Source organism: Lagenorhynchus albirostris, chromosome 10, assembly GCF_949774975.1.
Source record: "Lagenorhynchus albirostris chromosome 10, mLagAlb1.1, whole genome shotgun sequence".
Classification (NCBI taxonomy): domain Eukaryota; kingdom Metazoa; phylum Chordata; class Mammalia; order Artiodactyla; family Delphinidae; genus Lagenorhynchus; species Lagenorhynchus albirostris.
In genome coordinates, this window is record NC_083104.1 from 23,294,505 (window position 1) to 23,321,688 (window position 27,184).

Below are 27,184 nucleotides of genomic sequence, written 5' to 3' on the forward strand. Positions count from 1 at the left end.
CTCCAGAGGAAAAGAACCAGATACAGCTTTCTGACGTAAGAGAGGCCATTTTAGGCCTAAGCCATTTGTGATCTAAGCCTGCCCACAATGGTTGTCCTTGAATAGGTCTCAGTAATAATGACCTGAAGGGTCAAGGGCAAGAGAAGGAACAATAGCAAAGATAATAAATCAGGTAATAAAGACTCCCAGGTTTTCTTCCCCCCAATGGTAAAGATTACATTTTTGAACTGTTTTGCAGAATTTAAACCCCCTCAGGTGCTCAACCACTAGATCAATTGGAACCAAAGGGATGACGATGTTGACCTTTTCTGACCCTCCTGACTCCAATCAACTAAAGCGTGGACTCTGTTGACCTTTGCCCTAATTCTATGCTCAATTCTTCTCAGCTCAGGCTCCTTCATGAACATGCAGGTATCCTTAACTTAAATCTTCCTGAATTTTGCTGTTTGGAGAGACCCTGCTTGGGAAGGGTCCCCAGTGTTCTCCTTTCTTGCTGCAAGCAATAAATCCTCCTTCTCCCACTCTTTGGCTTGGTTGTGTCTTTTGGGGGCTCGACACCCACCAAGAGGTGAACCCAGTTTTCAGGTAACACCATCAGGCTCAGGACAGCCTCCCACAGCAAAGAATTATCTGGTCCCAAATGTCAAAAGTGCTGGAGATTGAGAAACTCTGGGTTAGAGAGCATTAGTTGATCCCCAAAACATGGAAAAGCTATGTGACACCACATACTCATTCCTACTCGATTGATAATATCAAATGACTGGAAAAAAGCATTCATGTCCACCTTTAGAAAAACTATTAAGTCAGTTGTGATGCGGGCCTGTAAGGGAACATTGTACAACCAGTGAACATTATATAAAGGTTAACTTAAAAAATGGAAATGCTAATCATATAATGTTGAGTAGATAAGTCGAATTTGCAGATGTTAGTGCAGTGCACTCTGATAATAACCATGGGAAAATATGTCTAAGATAAAAATACTGTGAATAAACTCACCAGAATGCTATTATTATTCCTGTGTTAGGGTGGTGAGATCATAGATTTTCAAAAACTATTTTTCTCTATTGAAGATGAGTATATAGATTTTTAGAATAATTTTCCTAAAGATTTACGTCTCTTAAACTTGTTCTTGTCCTCATTTCTCTTTCTAATGTAGGATCTAGATCTATTCCAAATTTGTGGAATTAATTAGATAATTAAGAGGAACCTCAGAACTACAAGGAATGATCAAAGAAGGCATCTGACACATCCTACAAAGAAAAGGAGGATTCCCAAAGATATGAAAGAAAAAAAGGCGTGAAGGTAATTGCGATGTGATAACATTATTTTATGGGCTTGGAATGAGGGAAGTGTGCTCTGTTTTACATCTAGATTTGGAGAAGCAAATAGCTCTACGAAAAGGAATGCCCTGGGTGGGCATAACTGTCCAGCAATGCTGTGAGCAGATTTCCTTGGCTTCTCAGAGTACAAAATGCAGCAATGTGTTGCAGTGGAAAGTTCCAAGACCTGGGTCCTTGCTCTGACTGAAAGAGCTCAGCAGCCTCCCACATATGGCTCCATCTGTCTGAACAGGATTCTAAAATGAGGACTGTGTCATCTCTGTGTCTTTCCCAGCTCTGCAATTCATTCATTCATTCAACAAATTTTTATTGAGCACTCACTGCATTCTAGGCACTGCTCTAGGTACTTGTGGAGGTAAAAACAAAACAGAATAAAATGAAACAAAATCAGAATAGGACATGGTTCCCGATCCCCAAATAAGCATTTGAACCCTATTTTAGGAGTGGGGGTAGGAGTAAGACAACAGTCGAAAGGCTTTGTTTTGAAGTCACCTTTACAAATAGGTACGTGAAATATACTTAAAGAAAATAACCATGCCCCTTACTAAGACAGTCAAAAGGGAGATCATCATTCTGTCCATTAGTGCTGTTACTATGTTCAGTAAATTAAAAAGCAGTTACAGAATTTTGGTCGCTGCCTAAGAGAAACACATGTTCTAAGGATTCAAGTGAGATAATTAAGATGAAGCAAAAAATGGTATGATGACCTAGTTGAGAGAGAAATACCCTGTATCTTGAATTTAGATCCTTTATTAGATCTTGGTTCTATCCCTTCCCTGTTATCATTATTTCCATGTTCATTCCCCAAATGGACAAGAGTGTCATTCTAACATTCTCAAATTACCTTCTCATAAGAGGGAGTGAAGAATGTTCAGTCTGGCCGAGACTTCCTACTAGGTGCCAAAACCCAAACCTTTATTTAAGGTTGACATAAGTCTAGACCAAGACACCCACTAGTCACATACCATAATGTAAACTTTGCCAGTGACATGCTCAGTGCTTTAAGTCAGTCTGTAAGTTTTAGAATTCTAACATAGTTTCCTTTTCTCCACTTATTACTGAGTCCTTGTATATTCCTAGACCTTCTCTTAATAAAATTAAAAAAAAAAAACAGCTAACACATACCAGACATTTGCTTCATGCCGGGAACTTTGCAAAGTACCTTACATACATTATGTGATTTTTAGTCTTCACCAAACTGCTACAAGATAGACACCGAAAGTAGATAAGAAATTAAGAAGTAGCTAAAAGTAACATAATAGTAGTAACAGGGAACACACACAGTAAGGTAGCAATGTATATAGTTTTGAAATTATGTCACTTAAAAACATAACCTTTCACTTACTGTACAACATCTGAAATCATGGCAATCACTCCTGTAGTGGATGGACTGCTACACTGCCGAGATCCCCACTTCAGGCCTTAATTCACCCGCTTGCTGGGAGTGAAATGGGCTGACAGACCTCAGATCAGTGTCTCTCCGGAGATCACCTCATCTGAAGAGAGCTGCCCTACCGAAGACCATACGCCCTTCCCTCCAAGGACTGGTTACAACAGGGGAATGAAAGCCCCAACATTGGACGACCTAGAAGAGCCATCTCAGCTTCAGAGCATCCTGGAGGGTTGATTGGGGACTTCTTAAAACAGCATCCTTCCCTTCTTGTAAGTATTGGTTCTGACACCATTCCTTAACAAACCTCTCAAATGCTCATCTCCACCCAGAGTCTGCATCCCAGGAACTAAACCCAACCCAACCCAAAATGTGTCAAGAATCCCATAATTTCAAAGCATGGTCAGCCAAGTGATTATAAACTGTGTGAATGAATGAATGAACTAGCTACAAGGAAGCCCCTCTGTGGCCAGTAGATAGAAATGCCCTCCATCCTTTACCTGGGTCAGTCTTAGATGATCTGAGGGCTTGAGGAACATATTCCTTGCATAAAACGTATTCACAGCGCTAAGTGCCTCACATGAGCAATCTCGTTTTATTCTTCTCACAACCCTATGAGGCAGATACTATTTTGTTCCCATTTTGAATGTGAAGAAACTGAGGATTAGAGTGGTTAATATCATGTCAAAGGTAAGTAAGTGGGATGCAGAGCTGTAATATGAATCCATGTCTTTCTGACCCTAGAACCTGTGTTCTAAAGCTGCCTTGCTATAGTATCTCACTGGCTAGTATATCTTGGTTTCCTCCACAGTTCCTTATGCATAGAAATAAATTAATGCTTTTTCCTTGATTTGTTGATTTGGCAGTACTTAAAACAGGCCTTTCCATGAGGGTGGTCAAGCATTTAAAAATGACCTTAAGCTGACTTGAACTGTGCACATAAACTCTACTGTGTTGCTCTGCCTTATAGGGATTTAACTGGCTACTTAATAAGGTGGGGAACCCCAATTCCTTATTTGTATCTGAGGCCACAGGCTAGGAACCAACACATAGTACACTAAGATGCATTTGCTGGTTGAATGAATGAATAAATTAATGAATAAGAAAAACTTCTTCATTTCAAAATTTTAACAGAGAGGGGAAGAATGCTCCTTTACATTTTACAGAGGATTATTGTGTGTGCAGATTTGCCAATCAATGTTTTAGTAGACTGACCTTATGTGTCACCAGAAGAATAATTACTAAGCACACAGAAAACTGATGTTCAATTTTGAACTGAGACGAATAGTAAATGTCGATTAATACTGTACAGAGTCATAGGTTTTAATCAATTCAACTGAATACATGCTGAGCTTACATATAAGATAACGTGAAGATCCAAACTTGATATCAAGGAGATTACATTGTAAAATTATGAGGATGCACACACACACAGATCTTTAATACAGATAACGTGATAAATGCTAGAAGGCAGACAAATAAAGGACTGTGGGAGGAGCCATGAGGAGACTGATTTGGTAAGGGAGAGGAGATAAAGACTTCATTTTGTAGACTGACCGAAACACACTTCTGAACAGTTACTCCCCTACTCAAGAACTTTCAAGAGCTCCCTGTTGCCTACAAATACAGCGAAAACCCCTTGACATGGCCTTGAAGACCCTGGTTTGCTAGGCCACCATCCTCTAAGTGTGGGGTCATCAATTCATCCTGGTTTTCCCAGGACTTACCCATGTTAGTATTGAGAGTCCTGCTTCCCTGGAGAGCACCTCAGTCCCAGGCAAACCAGGACAGGTGGTCACCCTAACAACACATTTCAGTGTTTGAGGAGGCCAAAGTGAGCCTCTCTCAGATGCCTGCAAACTTACCCTGCTTTCTCACTTCCAAGTTTTTCTTCTTGCCTCATTTCCTTTCCCCAGCCTTGTATTCCAAACCACCTCATAATTCAAGAACCATATTCAGTATCTCCATCACTAAGTCTTGATGATGATATTACCTGTGTTAATACCACTACTACTACTAATAGCTAACCTTTATTAAAATTCCTGTAGCATTTTAAGTGGATCTTCGTATTAATCTTCACCCTCGATCATGTAAGTTCTACAGTTATCCCTATTTTACAGAAGCATAAAGTGACGTTCAGAGAGAATATTGTAATTCATCCAAAGTGAGCTAGCTGACAAGCGGCAAGGTGGAGATTTAACTCAGATCTAACACAGCACTCCATGCTTCTCATCACAATGGTACACATCTCTCCCTTCCTAGATTCTTCCTGGGTGAAATTAACACCACCTGTAAAATGAATGCTTCTTTGGCCACTTAACACTACAATACACGAAGAGCAATGTCCACTTGACTTGTTTCGGCTCCCATGCTAGGAGCTCCTTGATACCAGGAGCTAAGTCCAAGTCATTTCTTAATCCCCAAGAGCATGAAAGAGACATAAGAATATATGTTACATGAGAGACTAGATGTGTGAACAAGTGGAAGAGATTTTTAAACTGAGCCTTAAAGAAAGAGTAGGTTTTAGATGGAGAGGATATGCCAAGCAAAGTGAATACTGATACTAATTTTTATTACTAAGAATGTCTGGTGAATTCTTACTCTGCATCAGACCGTATGGCATCCCATGCTCATAAATAACCTATGGAGAGAAATGCTCTTACTATCCTTGTTTTTCCTGTGGGGAAATCGAGGCTCAGAGAAATGAAACCAGTTGCCCGAAGTTACATAGCTGGTAAACGGCAGAGGCAGATTTCAGCCTCACCCTTGTGTGACTCCCTAGCAAGAGCTGTGGATTCTGAAGAGAGGGGAGAAATTACAGGGCATGCCGGCAAAAGCGCCAAGTCAGCTGGTTTAGATGAAGCACAGAGGACACGAAGAGAATGTTAATCACAATAAGGATGATAATGTTGGTGGGTCCTTGTTTTGTCAACCCCTCGCATTCCCTGTGGCATTGGATGGTGGGCACACCCAGAGTTCACATTTATTGAGCACGTTATTGACAAAGCGCTTTTCACGGTCACCTCTCTCGTTTACTCCTCACAACAACCCTTTAAATAGGTAATGTTATTATCCTCATTTTTGAAACAAAGAAAATGAGGCTTAGAGGACTTGGGTGGCTACTGAAGCTTGATGCCTAGAAAAACATCTTCCAGGTTTGTGACCACCGCCAAAAGCTGATCCCAACAATACCATCCCAGCACACACCGCACCCGCACGCCTCCCCCACGTGCGCCTTCCAATCAAGCTTCTCAAAGAGGTTTCAGCTGAAGCCCATTCCAGCAGGCGGCGTTCCAGAGAGCAGGAACCGTCTCCACTCTTCCTCCGGAGATTCTGCATTTGTAAGTAATTCAGCGTTTTTTAGGGGGGAAGGGGACCCCAACTGCTCTCTGGGTGTGTTCCTCTTACTGAGGCGGCCCTGTGTGGTGACACGTGATGTGCTAGACGGAGGAAAAGGGCGGTCTGGTTAGGTCCCCTCACTGCTGGCTTAATCCCCACCAGTCGAATAAGATGCAATGAAAGTTGCCAAGAGTACTCTTTAGCTCACAGCAGTGTCCCGTTGGTGAAGAGGCCGCTGCTGGAACTCTGGTCAGCTGAAAGGCTTGTCTTTGAGACCAAAGAGAAGGTGAGGGTGAGGCCTCAGCTCGGATGAGAGCTGGCGGGAGAGCCTGGCCGCCTACCCGACTGTCTTCTGCCATGTAGCGCTGCTCGCGATGAAAGGTCGCGCTTTTTTTGATGTTATTCTCTCTTCTGTGGGCTAGGAATCCAGTTATGTGTTGCAAGGTGTATTCTTTGTGGTACATGAAAGGCTAGTCATCTCCCGGTGCTTTTCACTTCTTTTGAAATTTGGCAACGTCTTGATCTTTCGGAAGATGAGTTTTGATACTCCAGTGTGTGGAGAAATAAAAGTAAACCGAGGTGGGTTTCAGATATATTTGTATGAATATGAACTTCTTGGAATCAATTTCAGTTTTTGAGTCAGCCCTTTGACGATACGATGCAGGCTCCTTTAGTAGAATCTCGCCTGTGGTCCCTGTCGTCTCGCTTCTCAGAAATCGGTCCTTCTTATACAATAAGTATTTGGTTTGACAAAAATGAAGTTGGAAAGCTCCAGAGCAATTTTTGAACTTTGGCCTTCAGTCTTAGAAACCGGGTTTAGTGAACATTCTGAGGAAAAAGATGATGCTCTGCACTTTAGAACTTCCTTGGGAGAAATAATGAGAATATAGCTGTTGTTCCTGTGTACAGATACAGAAGAGCCCTTAACTTCCCGGTTTTATTTTCCTGGAGTCTCCCCTAGCTTCTGAGTGTTGTGTGTGTTATGCAGGTTTCCGGAGGCTTGTTTCCTTGACATTTGAGCTTTGCAAAAGAAAAGGTTTATCTCTATATGATTACTGTTACTTATTCGTATTTATTCAGGAACTATGCCTATAAAGTTACAAATGTGTTGGAATGTAAATAGCAAAAGCACTATATAAGTCCTTATATTTGAATCCATTTTTTCAAAGTCATTTTAAATTGGTTCAGTTAACTTACTATTACAATGAACTATTTTATGCACAAGCTTAAATTTATAGTAGCTTTAAAGATATCTTTGGAATTTTCACCTCACTTTCCTGTCTTGGCTATAAACTCCTTGAAATATGCTAGTGCCTTTTCTGGTTACCCCACAGAGCACAATGGGTTTGAGAGTCTGGTTGAAACAGAAAATCCTAATGGGCTGTTGATCTTTGAATGTTAACAAATGTCACTTCTTACAAGTGGAAACAATTTTATTGAACAACTTTATTGAAACAGATGGTTATCTGTAGTCTGGGGGTGGGGGAGAAAAGCTTCCCTAATTATTAAAATTTGACGTTGAAGAAAATTTTAAAACCACATGCATATGTCTCCAGAAAGTTAATCTAAAAATGATAGCCTTCCTAGATTCTAGGAGGACCAACAGCAGTTGTAGTTTCAAGGATTCCTGCAGATTATGCTGAGTACTACATAAATGACTACAGCTGGAAAGGATATTCAGTCTGTGTTGGGGAAATGTCATCGTGTAATTATTTCTCTTCCTGTGGATATATTGTGATTTTTATTAGGTGCGCATTGTATTTATAAGAACAGTAATTTTTAACTTATAAGTACATTGAAGATAAATCGTGTTATAGAACCATTTGATATATTTGTATTAAAAGACAAAAATATATATGAATTTGGGATTAGTTTTTTCTTATAGAATGCATTCACCTGTTTGCTATATGGGGTTATTGCATGCACTGCCTCAATTCAGCATGGCCCTAAAGAAACAGTCCCCAAATAAATGATGATGGTAGTATTGATAATAAGAGAGGTTTACTAGATGCGTGGCACTCTGCCATAGTATCGGTGTGTATTATCTCATTTAATTTGCACTCAATCCTGTGAGGCGGTATTGTTAATCTCTACTTGACAGATGCAGATGGAACTTTTTTGACTTCAGTACTTGCAGGTGGTGATGAAACATTTAAATGAGGGCGATGCATTCATTCCCAGGAGGTTCTGGATCGTTCTGTTCTCTTTCATTTGACTTGCCCTTTCACCTTATAGTTAGTAACTCAGTGAATTAGAGCAGGTGATGATGAAGCCAGTCACTGGTTGGATCCTTAACTAGTTACTTTTTTGGTCTGTTTTCATAATTTCCTGAAGACATGGAGTCTATGCTTGACTGGAGAGAATTAGGATGTGGCCAACATGGGCTCAGTGTTTCCTCAGGCAACAATCAGCTGCGTGGATGAGGTGCAACTGCCTCCTGACTGCCTTTAGTGCCTCACATTACCTCCGTGGTCCCTGGTGTCATTTGCTTTGTGCCCATGCTTTATTCCAAGTTCTCCCGAAAAGCAAGTTAACTAAGCAGCAAATATTTGTCTATGAGAGGTTTTGAATGTGTTAAACTCTGGTGTCTAATACATTTAGTTCATGTGATTTGTTCCTTTACTTATTGTTTGAAAATAATGAAAATTATATAAGATAACATTTTAAAATGGTCATGGAATGCTGGAGGCACATGTGTGAACTCTAAAACTTGGATTCAAAACTACTTTGAGATAAATAGTAAAATTCTCCTTTCCAACCTTAAGTAAAGCAGACATTTTGAAGAGTTTAATTTGCCCTCAATATAGAGGGAAACACAAGGTTGCAGGCACGTGTGGACCCTACCCCCCCCATCCCTGCACGGGTACACGCACGCACGCACGCACACATAGGCCGCATTCCAATCTGGATTCTGATACTTATTTGAAATAGGACCTTAAACCACCTGAGTTTTCTCATCAGTATAATAAGGGAATTTGGTTGAAGTTCCCTTTGTACAGCAAGGTGCTATTAATCTGAAGTTATGACGTCTGTTTTCTTTTTTTTTACGTCTCAAGTAGAAGAGGCAGCAAGATTCTTTTCCTCATCAGAATTTTAGATGATAAGCAAAATGCTAAACCTTCCGAGGAAGGTCATATTAAAATGAACTATAATAAATTCAGATACTCAGAGTTAAATCTACAGGGTTTAAAAAAGCACCATCGGTACATGAAGAGTATGGTTGTCATTCTTCATAACGTCACGTACAAGATCAAGTCTTCTACCTAGTGTCTTAAAAATATAGTTAAAAGAAAAACGCTAAATAAATTTTAATATGCATGAACACTTCCAATGAAGATTAATATTTTACCCAACAACCCCGGTAAGCAAAAAAATTGTGTTATTCTATAAACTACTGATAATTGCCTTAACTGCGTTTGATTTTAATTCCATGAACTTGGTTTTCTTATACCTAAGAGGAAATAGCTTAGAGTGTGTGTACTTTATTCTTTGCTTTCTGTGAGCTTTGTTGTTTTGAAAATAAAATCTAGTTTTCCCTAAGGCAGTAAAAATGTTACTCCTTTTTTTTTATGTTTTAAATTGTAAGGAAATTGGATGAACACTGAGAATAGGCTAGGAATTTGATAACAAAATTCCATATACACTTATCCTCAATAGAGATAACTTCTTCATTAACTAACAAAATTATTTTAGCTTTTGTTTTGAAGTGAATTTTTTATTAAATAACTTGTTAAATTTAATAGAGGAAAAGGGTTTTTCGCTGTCAGATTTTTATGGCCAGTATTAGGTGAATGGAATATCAAGGAATAAGGAATGCAAATAAGGGAGAAAACAGAATGATTTGTATACCTGTAAATTGTCAGTCTTTCCCACACATTATTCCAGTTAGTTTTGAGAAGAATTCTCTATGGCGGGTTTCACAATTCCTGTTTTGCTAAAAAATAAGCATGCTAAAATGTGGTCACAAGCTCACTGCTAGGCAGGATCTGATTTCAGGTTTGTCTGGCTCCAAACCTTGAGAGCTTTCTCTTTCACCATCTTCTGTGGAAGAAATATATTTTTGTGCAAATATTATTTCCTATCTGTCTTCCCCATTATACTGTATAAACTCCTTGAGAACAGAGGTGAAATTTGCGTCGTTCACTGCGCTGTTCTCTGTCCTACACAGTTCCTGAATCCTAAGTGCTCAAGAAATATGAACTGAATGAACAAACTGGAAATGCTCTAGAAACATAAATCATACAAACTGATTTCACGTCCTGTATTTCAAAACACTTATTTTTCGGCCACTAATCTTTGTTTACTAGGGAGAATAGCTGTAGGTATTTCGTGTTCAAGATGGATTTTAGTGAACGTATTGAGAGGAATATGTGACTAGAATTTAAAATAATTATCTTCCCTCTAGATCCTGAATTTTTAAAGTGAAATATCAATAGCAAAGTGTGTTACAACATCCCTTATTAAAAAGGTTTGCAAATAAGACCTGTTGAACCAGTCTGTTCTGATTGGATCTCATCAAATTAACTCCTAATGAAGTAATTTGCAACAGAATGTCTTCCAAAAATGAAGCATTAACTACCTGGTAATTGTTTTGTTGGCATCACCCCTGAAACCAAGTGTCTTGTTTAGTCTTAGTGAACAAAATCAGTTAAGTGGAGAAGTTTACTCGCCATTTTGAATGCACTTATTTTATAATCTTTGCACATATGCCAATGCCTTCAGGTCAGAAGCTGTGTTCATTATACAAAGGCTCTTGAACTCTCTTTGGATAAAATACTGTGACCTCTTCTTTTGTATATTTCAAGCTCATTCATTTTATAGTAATTAGCTCAGGGACTTAGTGTCTCAGTAAACATATTCCTGTTCTGTGCTCCGGTACTTTTAAGATGAAGATTCTTGAAATCAACTGATTAAATATACGCAAGATTAAAATGATCTTCCTAGATTCTCTTACTCTTTAAATGCAAAATAACTTTACAAATTATCACCTTAAAGTTCTTCCGTAGATAGATCTTGTTTTGTGGTCAACAGCATTTCCTTTTTCTAACTACTGGACCACTGTTTTATAAACTTCTGAAACTGACAGTTGTGCTTTTCTCTGAGAATTGCTGGTTTCTATTTTATGCTTAATGCAAGCAGTGGAAAGACAGAGTACTGAAATTTAGATGATACCCATGTAATAATTACATTCTAATGTTTCGATTTGACAGTAATTAGCTTTGCAGTGGTATAGTATTTTATACAAACATACACAGAGAAAACTGAACCAATTTTGTTAAAACCATGGCTCACGTTATGTTGAGGAGAACAAATTTTACTCCAGCCCTCAGAAAGAAGTGATTTTATTCCACACCTTTCATGTGAGATCTTATTAATACTATTCACTTTGTATTTCTAATACACAACTGTTAAAATATTGTCTCATTTTCCCTTTTAATTCTAGATTAGAACACTGAAAATAACAATTTTAGACCCTAATTGTGTTAGTTTTGCTAATTTTTGTTAATCTCAATCACCATAAAGATAATATATAACCACTGTAATCCACTTTTAAAAATTCTTATTTGAGCTCTAGTGTTTTAGAGGTGTCACCTTTGATCTTACATGTTGATCTTACATGTTAATCTTTCTCTTAGTCTTCTATTTTCACAGGTTCCTCATCTTTATTTTATCTTTTTGCTTATATAAAAATAATTCATCTTTGCTGCTAAAGCTTTTTTAACTTAATTCAGGGTATTTTATGTTCCAGGTCAATTTTGGAACCATTATGGCCTGATGTACTTCTTGTCACTATTTTTAATAGTATTTTCATTAAATGTTATTTTTTGAGGCCATTTTAGCCCATCTTTTTATTCCTAGTATCTTTTATTCCCGGATGTATGTATGGCGCATCCCGTTATTTGGCATGACTAGATAGTACTGGTTAGAGACTTTCCTACCAGGCAAAGCATATTTTTTTTCCATTCCATAGATGGTGGTGGGACAGTCTAAGAAATTCCTCCCTCCCTCCCTCCGACCCTCCCTCCCTCCCTCCCTCCGACCCTCCCTCCCTCCCTCCTTCCATCAAATAGGATAGAGCATCTTAAACTTACCAGGCCCTGTGCAAGAGCTAAGGATCCAGTATGAATAATATACCTTCAGTCCTGGTCCCCAAAATGTCCTGCACTTAGTAATTACAGACGGTCACAAATGGAGGTAAAAGGGATGGCAAGTGATAAGAACCGTGACAACAAGGCACTGAAGGAGCTCTGGGTTCTGAGGGAGACAAGGGACCAACCTGTTGACTGTAGCCGTGGAAGAGTTGAGGGGAGGTGAAAATCCAGCCTGTGCTTTGAGAAAGCAGAGGCCTCTACCAGGCAGAAAGGTGGGAAAGAACATTGTGAGGAGGGCTTTGCCAGTAGCAGCTCTGAACCTTGGAGGTCACGCTGTGTCAGAAAGGCTGGACCCTGCTCAGCAGCTTCACCACCTCCTGGCTCTCAAGGCTTGGAAAAGCCACTTAACACGTTTGAGCCTCAGTGCACGTGTCGATCGTGTAGATTAAATGAAATATACACCACAGTCCAGGTACAGAGAGTGACACATCATAGATGCCCATTAATTTTAGTTTCTTCTGCTATTTGGGTGTTCAGGGATGATCAGTAGCTCCATGAAGCTGGAACAGAGACAGATGATTGGTGAGGAACAAGTGAGTGACCAAAGGTAAAGCTAGAAAGATAGGCTGGAGGCAGGATTGTGAAGAGTCATCTATTTCATGCTTCTGTTTTATCTTAACATCAGTAGACGTTAATGAAGTCGCAGGAGACTGATGTGATCAGAACTCCTGTTAAAATTGGATTTCTTGAGGCCTTCTGGAAGACAGACTGGGAGAAAATATTGCATGTTCCTTCCATCTGTCTGGAGTCCACTGAGAATCCATTTGGGGTGTCAGCCAGAGATGGTGAGAAGTGGGTTCCAGCTACTTAGAAGGGGAAGCAGGTTGCTGGGACAGCATATGGTGATGGCCTGAGTCACACTGTATCCCAAGAGGGACTGACCTGGGAGGAGTAGCTGTGGGTGGTCCCTGAGGCCTTGGGAACCTCATCATAGTTCTGAACTAAGACACAAGATATCTAGCTCCAAAAGGACCATCATACTCTGGGGAAGGAGCGCCTGCTTGAGCAATGCCCAGCGTCAGAAAATCAGGATTAGCCCCATCCTCCTACACTGTATGTCTGGCTACCACTACCCCAAGGGAATAAAGAGTTCTCCTTTTCTTTCATCTTCCAGATCTTATTACTTGTGCTTCTTGATGGCCAACTCTAATCTAGAACTATGTGGGGACAGAGATTGTGGATACAGTCCCTGAGATCTTCTCTGTGAAACAGAAGAGACCTTTGAAAGATGGTAGTGGTTAATTCCCTGTTAAACACCGTATTAAAATAGTGTGACAAAGTTGTGGGAAGGTGGTTATTTTATACCAGGCTGACAACAGACACTCATTCATTTGCAGGTAGCAGCTAGAGGAAACCCACAGTACTGAAGATAATATGTGTGTCCCTCTCTCTGCCTCATTCCTTTTTGAGTGAGGCCATAAAGGTGACGTTTGATATTACTAACTTGAATGATAAAATGTCTTCTAGCACTAGTTTGAAATAAGTTGTAATCTTCTCTTAATCAGCTTTTCATAAATTCTGAAAACCACAAGGTCAGAAGGAAAACAGGGATACTGTCTACTCCTTACCTGAACTCTCAGAGAGCTAAAACATCTTTATATGAGGTTAAGTCTTAATACATGTGAAGCAGTAGTGTTTAGTATAGATTTTATATAACTGTTAGGAAACGTCATACCGAAAGGCACAGAGAAATAAACACCTGGATGCGGAGCTATCATATTTGGAGCTCAAAAGAATAGAAAAACACCTGCGTTTTTTAGACTATAAAATGGTAAAATGTGTCTCTTTTTTGCCTGCAGTTCACACAGGGAAACAGAAACCATTCTTTGTATTTCAGGTATAAAAGATGTGAGATGGGAGTTAGGGACTAATACAAAATTTAGAAGCTCTGAGGAGTAAAGGTCAAAGACACCTCTACTGAAGTCAGGAGAGCCCACACAGAGATCTTGGCCAAAAGCTTCAAAGCAGGTGCGAGCCTGCTATTAAGGAGGCAAAATAACTGTTAATGAAGTAAACTAGTTGGCAATGCAGGTAAACTAGCTATTAATGAGATAAGATACTAGCACTGAGCTGTCATGGAAGACCCACTGCAACAGGAACCATGGCATTCTGCCAATTCTGAAATAATCGCAGGGACCCCCTTTTTTTAGATTATTTTATTATTGTGTTTAATAGGGAATATCTCCAAGGCCGCCTCCTGGATTGCTTATAACGGTCCCTGCATTTGGACATAACTACCCTAAGAGGTCAGGAATGGCTAAAATTTTCTCTAGCATGACAGCTGAAGATCACCAGTGGCTTCCTGGCCGACTGTGTTGAGAAGGATTCTGAGCTGCATTTGAGCTCAGCATGGAAGACTGCTTGGTTTGATGTACAGTGGTTACTATGGTGTAGAAGGGGCTACTCTGACTTGCCTTCTACGTATTTGCCCTCTGTGACTTCCCATTTTAATCTCCCTACCTTCCAAGTAGAAATGATTCTTTCCTGCTAGGTTCTACGTGACATGTTAATTTAACATCTTTGTTCCTATGTCTGCAGTATGATAGACTGCACATTAATATGTGTACGTGCCTGTAAAACACAAAATATAATATGATTTCCAAGACAAATAAGAGATTGCTTTGTTTCTTAGATCTTTGAAATCTTTTCTTCTCTTGCACACATGGCAAATCCTACCGATTCCAACAGGGACCCCTGGGATCTTATCAAGATGGCTGAGTAAAGGTCTCACCCCCTGTGACACTCAGTCTGATGAAAGTGGAGTCAATTTCAAACACACAATATTATTACATTTGAGGCCAGGATCTCTTACCCTCCCCATGCTGACATTTATTATCTGCTAATATCACAGCAAGCTGCAATACCAAAGTGGCTGATTGGAGTTACTCAGTAAATAACATTTGATGAAAATAAAACTAGGTGGTAAAGAGACCCTTGAGAAATTAGAAAATAGCCTTCTAGGCTTTCAACCTATTTATCGTTTGCGAAGGCACTGAATAATACAGCACGCCTAAGAACCAGCGACAACCTGATTCCCAGTGCCCAAAATACTGAATCCAGTAGTGGAGCAATCCAGCTTGAGGAATTGTTCAAAGTTGAGTCAAAATAAGCTTTGATTAAGGAAGTAAAAAAAAAGAAAAAGCTAATCTTCAAGTTTAACAGAAAGGCTTAAAAGAGCCATTACAAACAACATGAATTATTCAGCCTGGAGATATTGTGACTTGCCTTTTGTACACAAAAGGCTCAAATGTCTGATCTCAAACCCAGTGCTAATAAATTGATTTATACCAGTTGAGCCATGCTTGGACGAGGAAAAAAGATGAGCCTTTTTTCCTTAGTGCCCTGACTCACAATATGTAGTGAACTTTGAGCCCCTGGCACTTTTGGTACTGGGTTAGGATGGGAGAGAAGAGACCTCATGCAACAGACTTTTGTTGGGGCAAATAAATTCTTCTGGAAATGTCACCCCTAAATCACTTCTACATATAACCTCGGGCACTCAAATGGAACACACCAGTAAAATTGCACCCATGTGCTGCTTCAAGTGCATATCAGGATAGGTGAAAAATACTGTCACTAGAGCTTGGTATTAAACATTTTTTCATTAGAGCAAATAACAACAGGCCTCCTGTAGCTTTTCTGCTGTAAAACCCCATCTTTAACAGGAAGATTTCCCTAATTTTCCCCCCAGGTATCCCTTGTTCTGAGTTCTCATAACACTTTGTACATCCTTCTCTGTACTGGTCTGAGAGGCATCGTGTAGTAACCAGAGCATGAGCTTTAAAATCAACCCCAACTCCAGCTGGGCAAGTTACCTCTCTTCTCTGCATCTCAGTTTCTTCGTCTGTATAAAGGCTTTATGTGAGGATTTATGGGATATTGGCAGTTGCCCAATAAATGAGAGTATTTTTCTATGAATCAAACGGAAATCAAAGAGGTCTTAGGCACAGGGTGTACATCTCACACAGGATACCTTCAGCGATGTGACTGGCACATAGGAGGTGACATGTTTTGAGTGAATGATCTGTGTGGCTCACATGTCATTCCAGGTAGCTCGTTGTTCTTTTCACTGTGTTCCCATATACTTTAGGCATTCTTCTCTCAAATCCTTCTTTGCAGTATATTTCAGAGTTTGTTTACACGTCTTGTTGATTCCCACAAGTAGCTTCCTGAGGCCTTATTCTTTTATGTCCGTTGTATCTGATATATTACAAGTCAACAGGACTGGTTAGCTGAGTGAGAGAAAGGAGGATGGATAAATGAGGGATTGGATGGTTAGAGGGAAAGCCTAAAAGCTAAAGACATTCTAGTACTAAATGGAACATGTATTTTTTGTAGTAGTTTAATGTCTGTGCTCACTGCTCCTTTATATATGCGCCACTATCTTCTTTATCCATTTATCAAACATTTACTGAATACCAATGTGCTGGGTAACATGCTGGGGAATACAAAGAAGAATCAGGGAGAGAGGGAAGAAGGGAGGGGGAGAGGCAAGGGGAGAGGGAGAGATGGATTGCCCAAGGATGGATACCCTTCTCCAGGGAAGGTAGAAAGCGGGATACAACAGAACAGATTATAAATTCAAATGATGTTACTCCAACTGCGAAATGTTTACTGGGTTCTCAGGGTTTCTGTCTTCAAATCAAACTCCTTTCTCTAAACTCATGACTCTCCATGATTTCTACCTTAATCTCTTCTTCCATTCCGTTCTACCCAGTTCAGATAAGTCTCCTTCTCCTGAAACATGGCCTCTTTGCGTCTTTCATCCTATGAAAACTCTCCCCCATCCTTTACCTCCACCTGACATAATCTCCACATCTTTTAAAGGCCAGCCCCAAAGCCACTTCTTCCTTGGAGCCTCCCCTGAGTCCCCCAACCCAAAATAATCTTTCTTTCCTTTAAATGCTTTAAGTACTGGCTACTTGTTGTTGACGGCAGAAATGAAAGTAGAAAAGATATTTCAGTTTTGTAAACTGAGATGAGTAGGATACTTAAGTCAATAAGCAGAAAGGAGGTATAGGGGCAGACTGGGTTTACCGAGAGGTGGTGGCTTTGACAAGATTTCTGACCAGCGCTGGGGGTTCCTTTCTGGAGCTCAGGAAAGGCCATGCCACTGGCATGGATTTGGGTCTCATGAAGAGAGGTGAAAATGGAAATTTGAGGTGAATGGGATTGACAAGAAGGCATAGCAGGAGACTGAGCAAAGAGACTTGAGGAACAGCTATGTTTAAAGGTTAAAAAAGGAGAGAAACCTCTGAAAGAAATTGGGAGGGACCTCTCTGCCACATAGAATAGAAAACAGCTTATAGAGAAACCAAAGGAGGAATTCAAGAAGAAGTTAGGTAAAATGGAATATAGTAAAGCAAGGGAAAGATGAGGTTACCGTCTACTTTCTGGGCACTCAGTCATCTGTGTCCCTGAGGCTTAGGACATGTGCACATTTATATTGTCATATGACAGTATAATCACCACTGGGTCATTGTTGCAACACAGCCTTAAGGCCATAGTAAAAAAAGAGCAAGTGTTGACTGGAAGAAGCTCTCAAAGGGCAGCTCAGTCCAGAATTTTCTATGCCAAAATTGATATTTCTTAGAGGAATATTTTGGAGTCTCTTAGAGGAACTCATCAATGCTAAATGGAAAAGAATTTATCATGAGGATATGAGATTTCTTCATTAATTCTTTATCTATGCTAGGTTTCTAGTGAATACATATGAGCATGTTCCAGATTTTACTGAATTACTAATAAATATGGGTTATTAATATGGATCATATATACAAGATAAATTAAGTCAATGACTGCAAATAACTCTTTAAAGCTAAGATGTTGCAAGATTGAAAAGAAAAAAAAATGGAAATAGAGGGGAAAGAAACCTTGTCCTAGGTTAAACATCTGATTGACAAGTGTTACATTAAAATTACATAAGTGAGTCAGCTGAGTGAGTCATCCACCCAGAGAGCTTCTGAAAGTCTCACCAGTAAATGTCCTAATTTGAACATTTAATTGTTTACTCTTGTAACTTTGCTGTGAGATAATTGCCTACAGAAGCGTAAAGAATGATGTTAGTGAGAGAAGGACAAAAATGGACTTTAATCCACAGGTTTCTATCTTGTTCTCAAATGCAGAAGGGTAGCCCCTTCCCTCACTGACCACCAAAGCCAGTGGTGTAAAGTCTGCAACAGAGATTCAAAGCCCCAAGAGAGAACAGACAGTAGGTATGAGAGATGGATATTGATGTGACACTGCCTGGATAAGCCATAGACTCTTTTGATGAGGGCCCTAGAGGTTAAAAACAGCAATGATACACATGAAAAGATGCCCCACATCACTAATTATTAAGGAAATGCAAATCCAACCCACAATGAGATACCACCTCACACCAGTTAAGATGGATACCATCAAAAACAAAACAGGGCTTCCCTGGTGGCGCAGTGGTTGAGAGTCCGCCTGCCGATGCAGGGGGTGTGGGTTCGCGCCCCGGTCTGAGAGGATCCCACATGCCGCGGAGCGGCTGGGCCCGTGAGCCATGGCCGCTGAGCCTGCACGTCCGGAGCCTGTGCTCCGCAGCAGGAGAGGCCACGACAGTGAGAGGCCCACGTACAGCAAAAAACAAAAAAAAACAAGAAAAACAAAATAGACAATAACAAGTGTTGGTGAGAGGGTGGAAAAATCAGAATCCTTGTGCATGGTTGGTGAGAATGTAATGGTGCAACCACTATGGAAAACAATATAGCAGTTCCTCAAAAGATTAAAAATAGAATTACTCTTTGATCCCAGAATTCCATTTCTGTCCATTGATAGATGAATAGAAGTTTTGAAATGTGATACATACATATCATGAAATATTATTCAGCCTTTAAAAGGAGGGAAATTCTGACACATGGATGAACCTTGAGGATATTACATTAAATAAGCCAGTTGCAGAAAGACAAATAGAGATGTGATTCCACTTATAAGAGGTACCTAAGGTAGTCAAATTCATAAAGAATAGTGGTTGTGAGGAACTGGGGAGAAGGGGGAATGGGGAGTTACTATTTAAAGGATAGAGAGTTTCAGTTTTGCAAGATCAAAAGTGTTCTGGAGATGGATTGCACACCAGTGTGAATGTACTTAATACTGCTGAACTGTACACTTAAAAATGGTTAAGATGGTAAATTTTATGTTGTCCATTTTATCCCCATTTTTAAAAACTTTTGAATGGTGATAGTACGTATATGCATTCCTTTAACTGCTATTTGAGTGTCTCCTGAGGGTCAGGAGTTGGAGAACACAGTCAGTAATTCAGCATACAAAAGACCTACCCCTATGGATGTGACATTGTAGGGAAGAAAGACAAACAAAATAAATGAAATATACAGTATTAGATGGAGAAAAATGCTCTGGAGAAAATAGAGGGGATAAGAAGTATCAGAAATTGGGGTAGATTGGGAAGACCTAATCTCCAGGGTAACATCTGAGCAGTAGGGGTGAGACAGGGAGAAGACAGGAGGGAAAGTAGTTCCCACAGAAGGAACAGCCCCTGCAAAGGTGGGAACCTGTCTGCTGTGTAGCAGGGGCTACCAGGAGGTCACTATGTTTGGAACTAAATGAGAGCGGAGGTGAGGGCTAGGGGACGAGCAGACTGGCAAGGAGACTAAGGCCAAAGAGAGACGTCAGTGGCTTGGATGAAGGAGGTAAGAGCAGAGAGAATAAGAAAAGGGTCATCTTTAGAGTAACAGCATTTGTTGATGGATCAGGTGGAAAAGTGTGCAAAAAAAGAGAGGAGTCGAGAAGGACTCTAACACAGCGGTTCTCAACCAGGGGTGCTTTTGCCCCTAAGGGGACATATCTCAATATCTGGAGACAGTTTTGGTTGTCACGGTTGGGGAGGGGACGCACTTCGCTACTGCCGTCTAGTGGGTGGAGGCCGGGGATGCTGCGAATGCTAATACAAGGCACAGGACGTGCCGCCATAACAAAGGATTGTCTGGTCCGAAATGTCAGTACATTGAGAACTCCTGCTCTAAGGTGTTCGACCTAAACGGTTAGACTAAATGAGAAAGAAACCTAGACTAAGGGGATTAATTTGAGGTCAGACTCCAGACTGGGAAACAAGGAGAATACTTACACCTAACTTTTATTAATATGCACAATACCTCAGAAACAGTGAGTAACACATCAGATGATCCCATCTAATTGTCAGAATAACGCTGTGAGGGATGTTTTGACATCGCCCAGTACATAGACAGGAACGTAGATGGTGTAACTGCTTGTAGTGCACAGAGAAACTTGGATTCAGTCAAGGTCTGTGGACTCTGAAGCTCAGAGCCCTAACTGTATGTCACAGAGGCTTGCTGAATTTACCGGGTTTCCGAGTAAAGCCAACCAACGGAGGCAGTGCAGTCAAAGGGTATATGTGCATATATGTACACACACACGTGTTTGTGTTTTTTTCAGAACATGAGTCCAGCAACATGAAATAATAATGTGCACTAAATTGATGCAACTAAGGTGCCAGATAACACTTTGCGCTGCCAAAAACAGTGAGAAGGGTGAGATTCCCACCATCAGAGACCCATCACCTGGCAGCTGGCTCTCCTACTTAAAGAGCAGGTGGTGGAAAGATTTCAGACCTCCTCCCAGTGTCTGTTTTTCTGGCCTCGCAGTTAACCTCCTGACGCACCAAAGCCTATAGCCACCAGGGTGATTTTTAGATTTGCAAGAGAAATGATGAACAAACAAGTTGATTTCTCAGGAACTCAGACGTCTGTGTGTGTGTGGAGGGGTGGGTGTTGGTGGCGGTGTTTGTTGACTTCGCAGTGGTGGCAGCTGGAAAGGGGTTGGAAGAGAGGAGAGGGCAGCGAGGTTTAGCATTAGACTGACAGTGAAGGTCAGATGACCGTGCCTAATGTGTAACCAGCCTCCAGGCTGGAAAACAAAGGCCAAGGCAATCCCTTCCGCAGGCAGTGACAAAGCGGGCGGCGTTTCTGTTTGTCTGCATTTCCACTCCTTTCCCAGGACTTCTGAACCATGTTTAGCAAGAAATGAAAGGAAATGGCAGGCGAGAAAGAAACGCTGTACCCTCTCCTTCTCTACCACTACGCCATCTGCCTTCGGACTACTGACTTTTTCTTGATTATTTCGCTCTTTTGCTTTTCCGTACATGTCTTGAATGCTAAGCGATGTTTGGCAGACAGGGCTGGCTTTTAGCCTCTGAGTGAAACTCTCAGGATCATCCTAGATCAGCGATGGATTTGCTTTTTGCACTCCCCTCCCTGCCACTACCCGGCATGTAGGAGGCACTGAATAAATAAGACAATAAATTTAATAAGCCCACCTAACTCTATGTACTTTAAGGCTCATATGGCATCTCCCCTCCTCCATGGTGCCTTTGAGGACCTCTCCATTCACACAGGTCTCTTCCCCTGAATCCCATGATACCTACTGCCTGTGCTGCTCATTCATTCAGAAAAAAATGTTTTTTGGAGGGCCTTCCCTGGTGGCGCAGTGGTTGGGGGTCCGCCTGCCGATGCAGGGGACGCGGGTTCGTGCCCCGGTCCGGGAGGATCCCGCATGCCGCGGAGCGGCTGGGCCCGTGAGCCATGGCTGCTGGGCCTGCGTGTCCGGAGCTTGTGCTCCGCAGCGGGAGAGGCCACAATAGTGAGAGGCCCGTGTACCGCAAAAACAGAATGTTTTTTGGAGCACTAAATATGTGCTTGTTACTATGTTAGGAGCTGAGGATCCAGCAGTGACAGGCAAAAATCCCTACCCTCCTAGAGCTGACTTTCCAGTCTATCATATTATTAAATATGTCCCCAAACACTGGTTACATTTTTGTATATTTATTTGCCTCTCCAAGTAAACTGTAAATTTTTTTAAAGCATAGACTTATATTCATTGTGCTTTGAATACTAGATCTTCAGAGCTGTAGTAGCTCATTAAATGTTTGTTTCACAATTCAGGACCAGAGGCATTCTCAAATCCTGCCAGTAATAGACTTACAGGAAATCCATAGTTGGTGGTACCCACTCTGGATGGGTGATGATTTCCACTAGTTAGCAAGTTAAATTAGCCACAACGTGTGGGTTCATGAAATAAGTAGCATCTTCTCTAGCTTTAGAGAACACCATGGCTAGAGGGGAAGAATGACAAGATGAGATCAGCATCACTAGTGAATGGCGGACTAAGTTTGTGCTTATCATTCGTGTTTTTCATCTCTTGTAAACTCTATAAGCTAGTTCTGTATCTGAAAAGTGGAGATTTGCCACGTGGGCTGTGATGTTACTCATGTCCCATGAGATCACGTGTGGTGCAAGGACAAGTTGCTGTGATTATCATGGGCAGTTACTCGTGGCTTTGAGCAGAGGGAAGCCAGTGGTTACACAGTGGTTCAGGCAGCTTCTTGTATGGAGAACTCTTGGTCTAAGAGCTTCTGTTTTAGAAAAACAGAGAACCGTTTGGGAAGCCCTAATCTCAGTGGGACCTCGTTAGCATCTATCTCTGAGATGTCAGTTAGGAGAAGGGTTGCAAGGGAGAGCCACCATCACCATCCAGAACAAAGTCTCCGTGTATCTGTTGATACTTTAGTTAGGGCATTGTTTTTTACCCTAATTAAAGAAAGCTTTAAAATGCGCCTATCCCTATGAAAAGTCATAATCAGCTCTAAGAGGAAAAACAAGTCCTTATGAATCTCCTGTAGACTTTAAAGACTTCATTTGTACCTAAGACCAGACCATCCTAGATAAATCCATGTTTTGTAATCTGCTCCCATTTGTATAAAGAAGAAATATCTAAAATGCCAAGTTCGTCTCATATCAGAGATGTCTACTTTTTAGTTATTTGATATGTATTTTCTGTTTAAAATAAATCCAAATATGTATCAAGTGATGGAAATTGTAAGGTTACATTTTTAGTCCTGAAAGGTATATTTAATGTGAAGTTTGGGCAAATGACAATATGCAGGGTTTATTTAGCTATAATCTTCCTTTTCATCAGTCCCTTATCTGGTTTTGCTTCGGATATTGCCAGTGAGTAAACTCTCTCTTTCCACGTCATCTGCCCCATAAGAACATATTCAACTTTAATTTAGCTCTAAAATTTTTTTTGAACGCTGGCCCAGTGTCAGGTGCTGTGGAGGAACACCGAAATAAGATGAGAACTCTATTTTTTGAGAGAAACTCCTAGAGTGACTTAATACAACTGGAATCCCAAGTAGCCGTACAAACTACAGTTAACCCTTGAACAGCATGGGTTTAAACGATGCGGGTCCACTTAGGAGCGGAGTTTTTCCAGTAGTAAACAGGCAGCACTACGCTCTCTGCATTGGTTGAATCTGCATGTGCAGAACCACAGATTCAGAGATAGGGAGGGCCAACTGTAAGTTATAGCTGGATTTTCCACTGCTTGGAGGGTCGTCCCCCAACTCCCTCATTGTTCAAGGGTCAACTGTATATTATAGGGGCTGTCATTACAGAGAAATGATCATACTCAAAACTAATCCGAGGTTACAAAACAGGTTGCCTAACCTTTGTATGCTGATTTATTTTCAGATTCAACTGTTTTGAATAGGTACCTATGCAAGATTATTTCTTTTCAGAAGTTGTCTCCTCTTAGTTCCCGCTCCTGTGGCAGTTTGCCCATACTTTGGCTTTTGCACTTATCATATTGTACCGTGATTGTTTATTAAATAAATGTTAAATTAGCTGTTCAGTCTCTTCCTCCAGACACTGAGCTCCTCCAGGCCAGAGGCCATCTTTCTCCTTCCTGCTCGCTTTTTGCATCCGCGGTGCCTAGCTCCGTAGCTGGCACAAAGGAACATTCAGTGCATTTTTATCGAGTATGTACTTCAAATGTCCTGAGTTCATACCTATCAATAAGAGTTCTGATCATAACTCACTTCTTTCTCACTACAAGGACAGAGTTAGAATGCAAAGATCTTTTTCCTACTTATTAAATCAGGATTAGGTTTTTGAATAAGAGTTGGTTGCTTTATGTGTGTTGCGTAGAGTTACTCGAAGTGAAAACAGAATTTTCCCGACTTATCTTCATACATCCAAAATAGAATGTCTAGCCCACATCTATTTTATATTTTCCTTGTAGTTCTTTTCTCATCTCTTTTTTCTCATCTCTTTCTCAGTATTTCATATGTATAATCCTTTCTTATGCTCCTTCATATGGCTGCTTTAAGCTACACTGCCTTTAAGAGTAAATTTGTATTCAGAGGCTCCAATGGTAAATAATTTCAACGGGATGAAGCTCTTTAATCCTGTTTTATATCTAAAAGGCATGCTCAACACTCTCTTCTGCCATCTCTTGAGAATCCAGTTTCCTAACGTTATATTCCTGAGACTGAATGGAAATTTTCAAAACCTAGAGTTCAAAGTTAAGTATCAAATTCAAGCAAAGCCCAGACAATCCAGGCTGAGACTGATTTGTGCGGCCATAAACAGCAACAATCTTCCAGCGGCTATTGATATAATAACTGTGATTACAGCTTAGCAAAGTCAAGTTTCTCTCCTCTGGCCCCAAGCACTTGGAGCTGTTTTTCATACACAGAATTTTTCGAGAACGTAACATTCACAATAACAGCCACCAGAACATGACAGCAGATATCCATGTAACTACTAGGTAGCAAAACAGTAGGATGCAATTTGAGAATAAATTCAGTTATGAATCAAAATCCTGTTACTGAGACAGTAAACCAGCATCTAGGTGGAAACCTACTGAGTACAGCTAGTGGAGGAAGCTTCTAGTCACCAGCTCCTAACTTTCATGGCCAACATGCCAAAGTCAAGTGGTCTTTTCTAAGCCTTTTTTTTTTTTTTTTTTGGTCCATGAAATACAGAGATGAAAAAATAATTGCGATTTGTTAGTAAATATAATGAAAATTTAAAAATAAAAATAAATCAAGCAGGTAAGACACCCTTCAGCTGCTGCTTTACTGAAACTTCCACTAAGCATTAATTCTAAAATCACTGATGGACAGCACCCTCAGTACCTATTAGATTTTAAAAATACTTTTGGGGAAATTGGGTCTTTCTTCTTATGCTCATAGGAAGCATATCTGCTTGACTAACTAGCATAACTGAAAGATCTGCAAGCACTTTATCTGCCTCATTTCTGGGGGTTATTAATTAACCTATATCTCTGTTTTTTATTTAGAATTTCCAGTGCTATAATGGTAATGGATTAGTGCATACCCTTGTTTCTGGACCATGTGGCAAGTTAGAATTAAAGTCACCTGCCCTTCACTGTGATCAGTACAGATAAATGCAGGAATTACCTGCCATAAGGAGCCGGCTTTCATTCCTGAAAGTCCAGGATGAGATATAGACCAAATAAATGTGAATCTACAAGATCAACTTATTCCAGTCCTACAGCCCCTTAGTCAGCCCTTAAACTATAAATACAATGGAAAGAAGGAAATAAAAATCCAGATAAAATAAATACTTAATAAGGACTTTGAGGAGCATAAAATAAACAGTAAGACTGATTTTTTTTTCAGAAAGGGTTGCTATAATACTCTGACTTCCAAATGTGCAGATTCCATTTCCTCAGAAGTTTGAACCATCTTTATAATTAGAGACGGAAGAAAATAAGCCACTTCTGTAAGTCCGATCCTAGACATAATAGGACTCATTAACTATTTTTCTCTGAAAGGGGCTTGCACAGTCCACAGACTGTTGGTCTTTGCTCAAAATGCATCCTGTGGAAAGGACTCTGCTGCCCTCTACTGTCACTAAAAGTAGGGGACGCAAAGGGACAGAAAACATTAGCCCCTGTGAATGAGAACCTCTGATGGGAACCTCTCAGCACCCGCAGGCCAGGCAAGTCAACGCCCCTTCTGAGGGAAAAGACCCCTGTAAAGATCCTTGAGCTGCAAGCCAGTCCAGTCCCTCACCCTAACTGATGGATGTGATACAAACAGAGAGAGCTAAGGCAGCTTTGAAATGCCAAGCCCCGGAGATGAAATCATCCATCTAGGTGAGCAAGCTTTTTTTTTTTTTTTGATTGGGCATTATCCCAAAAGTAGGTTACAAGAAAACACAAAAACTAATTCCCCCCATCCATCCATGTATTTATTTCCACAGTAATAAAATAGAACAGCAGAGGACACAATACCAGTTTAACGTTCTATGAAGGAAAATAAAATAGAGTAAGGGCATACAGAGTGGTAGAAATATACAGAGTAGTTAGGGGATATTCCTCTGAAGAAGTCAAGAATGAAATGAAGAAGAAAGCCATAGGAAAATGTGGGGCAAGAACGTTCTAGGCTGAGGAGACAGCCACTGCAAAGGCCCTGTGGTAGGAACGTGTTGGGGTGTTTTAGGAAGAACCAGGCTGATAACTGAAGCGTGGTAACTGGGAAAGTGAGAATGAGGCTAGAGAAGGTGGCAGAGTTCAGATGGTGAAGGTCAGCACTAACTAATAATCATACAGTGTGAGCCACATAAGCAATTTTGAAGTTTCCAGTAGCCATGTTAAAAAAGAATAAAAGGATGAAATCAATTTTAATTATTTAACCCAGTATATCTAAAATATTATGTAATCAATATAAGAAACACTGAGATATTTTATTTTTTTCTGTACTATATCTTTCAAATTCAATGTGTATCTTAAACGCACATCAACACCTCATTTGAACTAGCTACAGGTCAAGTGCTCAATAGTCAAGTGTAGCTATCGTTCCATTTAAAAATTTTTGTTTTATTCTAGGTAGGTTTACATTCTTTTTGTATTTAAGATCATTTTCTTGCCTTTTGGAAGTGACCCAGTGGTGATCACCGAATGATTTCAATAGAATTCAGTGGAGAATAAATGAGCAGGAAGCCTTGCAGCTGAAAGGGACTCTCAGCTAACCTTGAATCAGCCAGCTGGGTTTATTTCAGTTGTTTTACTTTGGGAAGAAGGTGGGTGGAATTTAGTCAAGCATGATATTGGAATGTTTAGATAGGAATAAATTTTTTATTGAAATAGACTTGACA

At 40.4% G+C, this 27,184-nt stretch overlaps 1 long non-coding RNA gene across 1 annotated transcript in view; it reads left to right on the forward strand.

Annotated features, from left to right (window-relative positions):
* Positions 1-262: 262 nt before the first annotated feature.
* The window catches only part of LOC132526864 (uncharacterized), a 282,639-nt gene continuing 255,717 nt past the window's right edge, over positions 263-27,184 (forward strand). The window contains exons 1-4 of the long non-coding RNA XR_009542729.1: positions 263-411; positions 1,157-1,302; positions 2,723-3,002; positions 5,886-6,071. This is a non-coding gene — a long non-coding RNA (uncharacterized LOC132526864). The remainder of the gene's footprint in view (positions 412-1,156; positions 1,303-2,722; positions 3,003-5,885; positions 6,072-27,184) is intronic.